This window comes from Artibeus jamaicensis, unplaced genomic scaffold (genome assembly GCF_021234435.1).
Source record: "Artibeus jamaicensis isolate MK-2021 breed Jamaican fruit bat unplaced genomic scaffold, CSHL_Jam_final contig_414, whole genome shotgun sequence".
In the NCBI taxonomy this organism is placed as follows: Eukaryota; Metazoa; Chordata; class Mammalia; order Chiroptera; family Phyllostomidae; genus Artibeus; species Artibeus jamaicensis.
The window spans coordinates 2,852,620-2,859,176 of record NW_026521822.1 but is presented as its reverse complement, the minus strand read 5'-3'; positions in this window follow the sequence as shown (position 1 = coordinate 2,859,176).

Genomic DNA, 6,557 nt, shown 5'->3' with positions numbered 1-6,557 from the left:
GAAGAAACACATGTATAACTTTGATATATAATGTATACTAAATTGTGTTTCCTGAAATTTGTACCAACTCTTCTTTCCAGCGTGTCTCACAATCACACACAAAGCATATGCAAGAAACTAGGTTCCAACATTAGAATGCCCAATTTACAAAATAATTAGTAACTCAGGGTCTTTGACTGATTCTTCACATCATGTAGCAAGATCACAAGGGACTGGAAAATTTGCAGACTTTATTAACCAAGACTTATTTTAAAAATAGTCTAATAAGTACCCCAGAACCTCTGGTAACTTATATACTTGCATATAGTACCTTTGCACAAGTTAGAAAAAGTCACACCTTCCTCAAGACACTTTGCTGCCATCTGTCGGAAAATTATAATAAATATCAAATCTATGATAACTGTGACGAGACTGGAGCCCTTGCAACTGTCGGTGCACAGTTGGTGTTCTTGAGATGTCTTCACTCAGGCCTAGAGCTTTACATACAAAAGTTTGCTTCTGTCACCACAGGCCACGTACAGGACAGAACTTCTCTTACCTTCCCATCACACACTTGTTGCTCTCCTTTTTTTTCCCCTCACTCACTGCTTGAAACGGCCAGGCACTATTCAGTAGAAAACCCCTAAGCCTGTTTGAAAATGACAATTGCCCTCATAGGTGTTTTCTTTCACAGGTGTTCCAGCCTGGATTTCCTGAGCTCTTAGGTTGCTACATTTAGATGTCCTCACAGTGCCTCAAACTTGTCAGTGGAGACTAATCTCATTCTCTCTGCCCCATTTATCTGTTTCTCTGCAGATGCTTATCACCTTGGGGTTGTCAACAAGTCATCCCTCCCCTTAACACCCCATCACTGAGCTATTACCAAATTCTGATTATTCTTCCTTTACTTCCCATAGTGCATCACTCTCTCTGCCTCCTTTGAATCAAGACATTAATGAGCACAGATTATGGAAAATTACTCCAGCTACTGATAACTGTCAGCTTCACTGTTCCCACCTTAACTCAGTGAACACATTTGATGCTTATAAAATCTCCTGCCTTCCTCTACATGACTCCACCACCACCACCAATTTCTGTATTAGAGCTTAGAATAGAAAACAGCACCAGACTGAGAGATACATAGGGGCAGGAAATAAATGGTGGGAGTCATTGCTTTTGACAAAGGGACTTCCTAAGTGTATACACAGTGACAGAGTCAAGGTAAAAGGTGATACAGCCAGACTGCTGCAGGTGTTAGGCCAATGGAACTAAAACCCAGTGGGTTGGGGTGGAGGTCTCTGATAATAAGGCAAACTCCCCAGATCCACTGTCAAATGCTGCAAGATCTGGACTAAATACTGACAGGCATTTAGTCCAGAAACAGGCATGTTTCTGCCATTCCATAACGTTGCTTTTGAGCTTCCAGTGGAAACAGCTAATGCAAGTGAGATCCCTCAAACTAATCTGCTGTAGTGAGAAGGCAGAAATCCCCAGCATTAGACATACCCTCAAGGGCTCACTGTTTTGGGTTTAAGACTAGAGGGTGGTGATGTGAGGTAGCCAGCCAAACAAAGAGTGTGGGCTTGACAGAGAATCTGCTGTTCCCTCACAGCCCCTCCTCACCCCTTTTTGGAACTTCCTCTTAGAAAGTCTGGAGAAAAAAGTGGCACAGAGGCCAGAGCCAGCATGAACCACGGCCCTAAACACTTCCCTATGTTTTGGCAAACAGCTTGTGGCAATAACCAATCCTGTCTCCTCCATCTCCACTGAGAAGAAAACTAGGGGAAAAAATGGCCTATAGTCAAGAGTATGACCTTCCCAAAGAGAGATCTGGTTTTCCCCTTGGCTTCTGGGAAGTAACGTATGTCATATCTGACATATTTTGTTTAGGGCAGAGTCTGGCCACACCTGATACTTTTAGGGTGAGAGCTGGCCTAGACAGAAAGACCAACCATGTAACTTAGGATGGGGTGTCTGAATCACTTGTTGTTAGTCACCCTAGAAACTGAGTTCACCCACATGGGCAATCAATCAATCATTGAATCATGCCTACATAATGAAGCCCTAATGAAATTTAGATGAGCTTCTCTGGTTGGCAATATTCCATGCATATTGTCACATATAACTACTGGGAGGGTAACATAATCTGACTCCACAGGGAGAAAGCACAATAGAAGTTTGGTCATGGGAACCCTCCCAGACTCTTCTTCATCTCTTCCACGGGCTGATTTTAATCTGTATTTGGTCAGTGAGTTCTGTGGGTCCTCTTAACACATCATCCAACCTGAGGGTGGTTTGGGGAACACACATTCCCTCCACCCCTCAAACTTGCAGTTGGTGTCAGAAGAAAGGGCAATTCTTTGGGACTGTGCTTTCAAACTTTGAAATTTGGCTAACTGGGCAAATGGGCTGAAAGTAAAGCATAATGTGGACTAACCTAGATTTCCAAATTCTGAAAATGCAGTTTTGGAATCCATCTCAAGAGATCTGTTAGGGGATGCTGGGAAGATGGCGATGAAGTAGGATGGAGCAGATTCTAGCTCCTGTACTCATGGGTGAAAATACTGGCAGATCTATAGAGAAACAGCACAATAAACCATTGGTTACCCAGCATTTATGAAATTAAAAGACCAGAGATTGTGACCAACGCTGAAACACCAGTGGCAGAGTCAGCTACAGGAGCTGGGACACACTCGGCCCCTGTGCCACCCCCATAGCAACAGGCCTGGGCGCCGGGGAGTCAGGTATGGGAGCCGGACACTCCAAGCCCCTGTGATGGTCCTGGGCGCCAGAGGAGTCAGGTACCAGAGCCGGGACATTCTCAGCCCCTGTGCCACTGCCCTAGCTACAGGCCTGGGCAACAGAAGAGTCAGTTACAGGAGCTGGGACACTGGAGGCCCCTGTGCCGCCGCCATAGAGACAGGCCTGGGCCCTGAGGAGCCAGCTACGGGAGCCAGGCAGTTCTCAGACCCTGTGCCGCTGCCATAGTAACGGGCCTGGGCACTGGAGGAGTCAGCTACTGGAGCCGGGACACTCAGCAGTGGTAGGCAACCAGCGCGGGGACCAGTGCGAGGACCAGCATGAGAGTAGGTGGAGACTGAGAACATCAAGATACTTGAAGGAGTCTGCACCACTGAACTTCACGGGTATCATACCACAGAAGTTCACACCATAAACCCAGGGTGTCAGAACAGATCAATTCTAGAAGCTGAGACAACCAAAAAGAGTCTCAAACAATGGGAAGATAAAGAAACAATCCCCAAATGAAAGAAAAAACAGAAACTTCAGAAAGAATGTTAGATGAAATAGAGGCTAATAAACTATGAAATAGTGATTTCAAAGCACTGGTTATTACGAAGTTCAAAGAGCTCACAATGAGCTATCAGAAACTACAGGGGAACTACAATGATCTCTCTGCAAACTACATCAACATGAAAAAGGAAATAGAAACTATCAGCAAGGGACAAGAGGAAATGAAGAATACAATTTCCGAATTGAAGAACACAGTAGAAAGTGTCAAAAGTAGGATAGATGAGGCGGTGGATAGGACCAGTGAGTTGGAAGACAAGGTAGAAAGCATCTCACAGAAAGAGCAAGAAAATGAAAAGAAGCTCAGAAAGAATGAAGAGGGATTAAGAGAAATGAAAGATAATATGAAACGTAATAATATCCGAATAATAGGAATACCAGAAGAAGAAGAAGAAGAACAAGGGATAGAAAACCTACTTGAAAGAGTCATGAGAGAAAATTTCCCTAATTTGATGAGAGAAAAAGTCACACAAATCCAGGAATCACAGAGAGTCCCAATCAAGAGGAGCCCAAGGAGGCCTACTTCAAGACACATCATCATCAAAATGGCAAAATTCCAAGACAAAGAGAGAATCTTAAAGGCAGCAAGGGAGAAAAAAGAAGTAACATACAAGGGAGCCCCAATAAGGTTAGCTACTGACTTCTCAATGGAAACACTCCAAGCAAGAAGAGAATGGCAAGAAACATTGCAAGTAATGAGAACCAGAGGCCTACACCCAAGGCTACTTTACCCAGCAAGGCTCTCAATCAAGATAGAAGGCCAAATAAAGAGCTTCCAAGACAAAAGAAGCCTAAAAGAATACGCCTCCACCAAACCAGCTCTATAAGAAATACTAAAAGGACTGCTTTAAGGGAAGGAAGGACAAGAGGGAGACAGAGAGGAACACAGGTACAAAAATGGCAATGAATAAGTACCTATCAATAATAACCTTAAACATAAATGGATTAAATGCTCCAATCAAAAGACACAGAATAGCTCAATGGATAAGAAAGCACGACCCACACCTAGGCTGCCTACAAGAGACCCACCTCAGGACAAAAGACCATCACAGACTAAAAGTGAAAGGCTGGAAACAAGTTTTCCAAGCAAACGGACAAGAAAAAAAAAGCTGGGGTAGCAATTCTCATATCGGACAAAATAGACTTCAAAAAAAGGGCCATAAAGAGAAACCCAGAAGGTAACTTCATTATACTCAAGGGAAGAATCCACAAAGAAGACATTAAAATCGTAAACATATATGCACCAAATATAGGGGCACCCAAATATACAAAGAAAATCTTAGAGGACTTCAAGAAAGATATTGACAGCAACACAATTATAGCAGGGGATTTTAACACCCCACTATCAAAAATGGACAGATCTTCCAAACAAAATATCAACAAAGACATTGTGACATTAAACAACACCCTAGATGAAATGGACTTAACTGATATATATAGAGCCCTTCATCCCAAAGAAGCTAAATACACATTCTTTTCAAACGCACATGGAACATTTTCAAAGATAGACCACATGATAGGACACAAAACGAGCCTCAACAAATTCAAGAAAGTTGAAATCATACCAAGCATCTTCTCTGACCACAAGGGATTGAAATTGAAAACCTACCCCAAAGAAAAAAACCCAAAGCACCGAAAATCATGGAGACTGAATGGTATGCTATTAAACAATGAATGGGTCAAGAATGAAATTAGGGAAGAAATCAAAATGTTTCTGGAAACAAATGAAAATGATCTCACAACAACCCAAAACTTATGGAACACAGCGAAGGCAGTCCTGAGAGGGAAGTTTATAGCAATACAGGCCTACCTAAAGAAGACAGAAACATTTCAAACAAACAAACTAACCCTACACCTGCAAGAACTCGAGGAACAACAACAAAGACAGCCCAGAGCAAATAGAAGGAAAAAAATAACCAAGATCAGAGCAGAATTAAATGACATAGAGACTAAAAGCACAATTCTAAGAATCAATGAATCCAGGAGTTGGTTCTTTGAGAAGACAAACAAAATAGACAAGCCTTTAAGTAGGCTCATCAAGAAAAGAAGAGAGAGGACACAAATAAACACAATCAGAAATGAAAGAGGAGAGATTCCAACTGATACCACAAAAATAGAAGGGATTGTAAAAAGTTACTATGAAGAACTGTATGCCAAGAAATTTGAAAACCTAGGTGAAATGGACACATTTCTAGAAAGATATAATCTTCCAAAACTCAATGAAAAAGAAGCAGAATATCTCAATACACCAATAACAGCAAAAGAAATTGAAGCAGTAATCAAAAAACTCCCATCACACAAAAGCCCTGAACCAGATGGTTTCACAGGAGAATTTTACAAAGCATTTAAGGAAGAGCTAACTCCTATTCTCCACAGACTATTCCAAAAAATCCAGAAGGATGGAAAACTCCCAAATTCTTTTTATGAAGCCAGCATCATCTTAATTCCAAAACCACATAGAGACACAACAAAGAAAGAAAACTTCAGGCCAATATTGCTAATGAACATAGACACTAAAATCCTCAACAAAATATTGGCAAATTGCATCCAACAATATATCAAAAAGATCATACACCATGACCAAGTGGGATTCATCCCAGGGATGCGAGGATGGTTCAATATTCACAAATCAGTAAATGTAATACATCGCATAAACAAAAGCAAAGACAAAAATCACATGATCATATCAATAGATGCGGAAAAAGCTTTCGATAAGGTACAGCACCCATTTATGATAAAAACACTCAGCAAAGTGGGAATAGATGGAGCATTCCTCAATATAATAAAGGCCATATATGAGAGACCTACAGCCAACATCATACTCAATGGGAAAAAACTAAAAGCTTTTCCACTAAGATCAGGAACAAGACAAGGATGTCCACTTTCACCACTTCTATTCAATATAGTATTGGAAGTTTTAGCCACAGCAATCAGGCAAGAAAAGGAAATAAAAGGCATCCAAATAGGAAAGGAGGAAGCAAAACTGGCACTGTTTGCAGAAGACATGATAGCGTACATGGAAAGTCCTATAGACTCTACCCAAAAACTGCTCGAACTAATTAATGAATTTGGCAAAACAGCTGGTTACAAAGTCAATATCCAGAAATCAAAGGCATTTTTGTATACAAACAATTAATCAGCAGAAGCAGAAATCAAGGAAAAAATCCCATTCGATATAGCAAAAAGAAAAATAAAATATCTGGGAATAAACCTAAGGAGGTAAAAAACCTGTATGCAGAAAACTACACAACCCTGAAGAAAGAAATCAA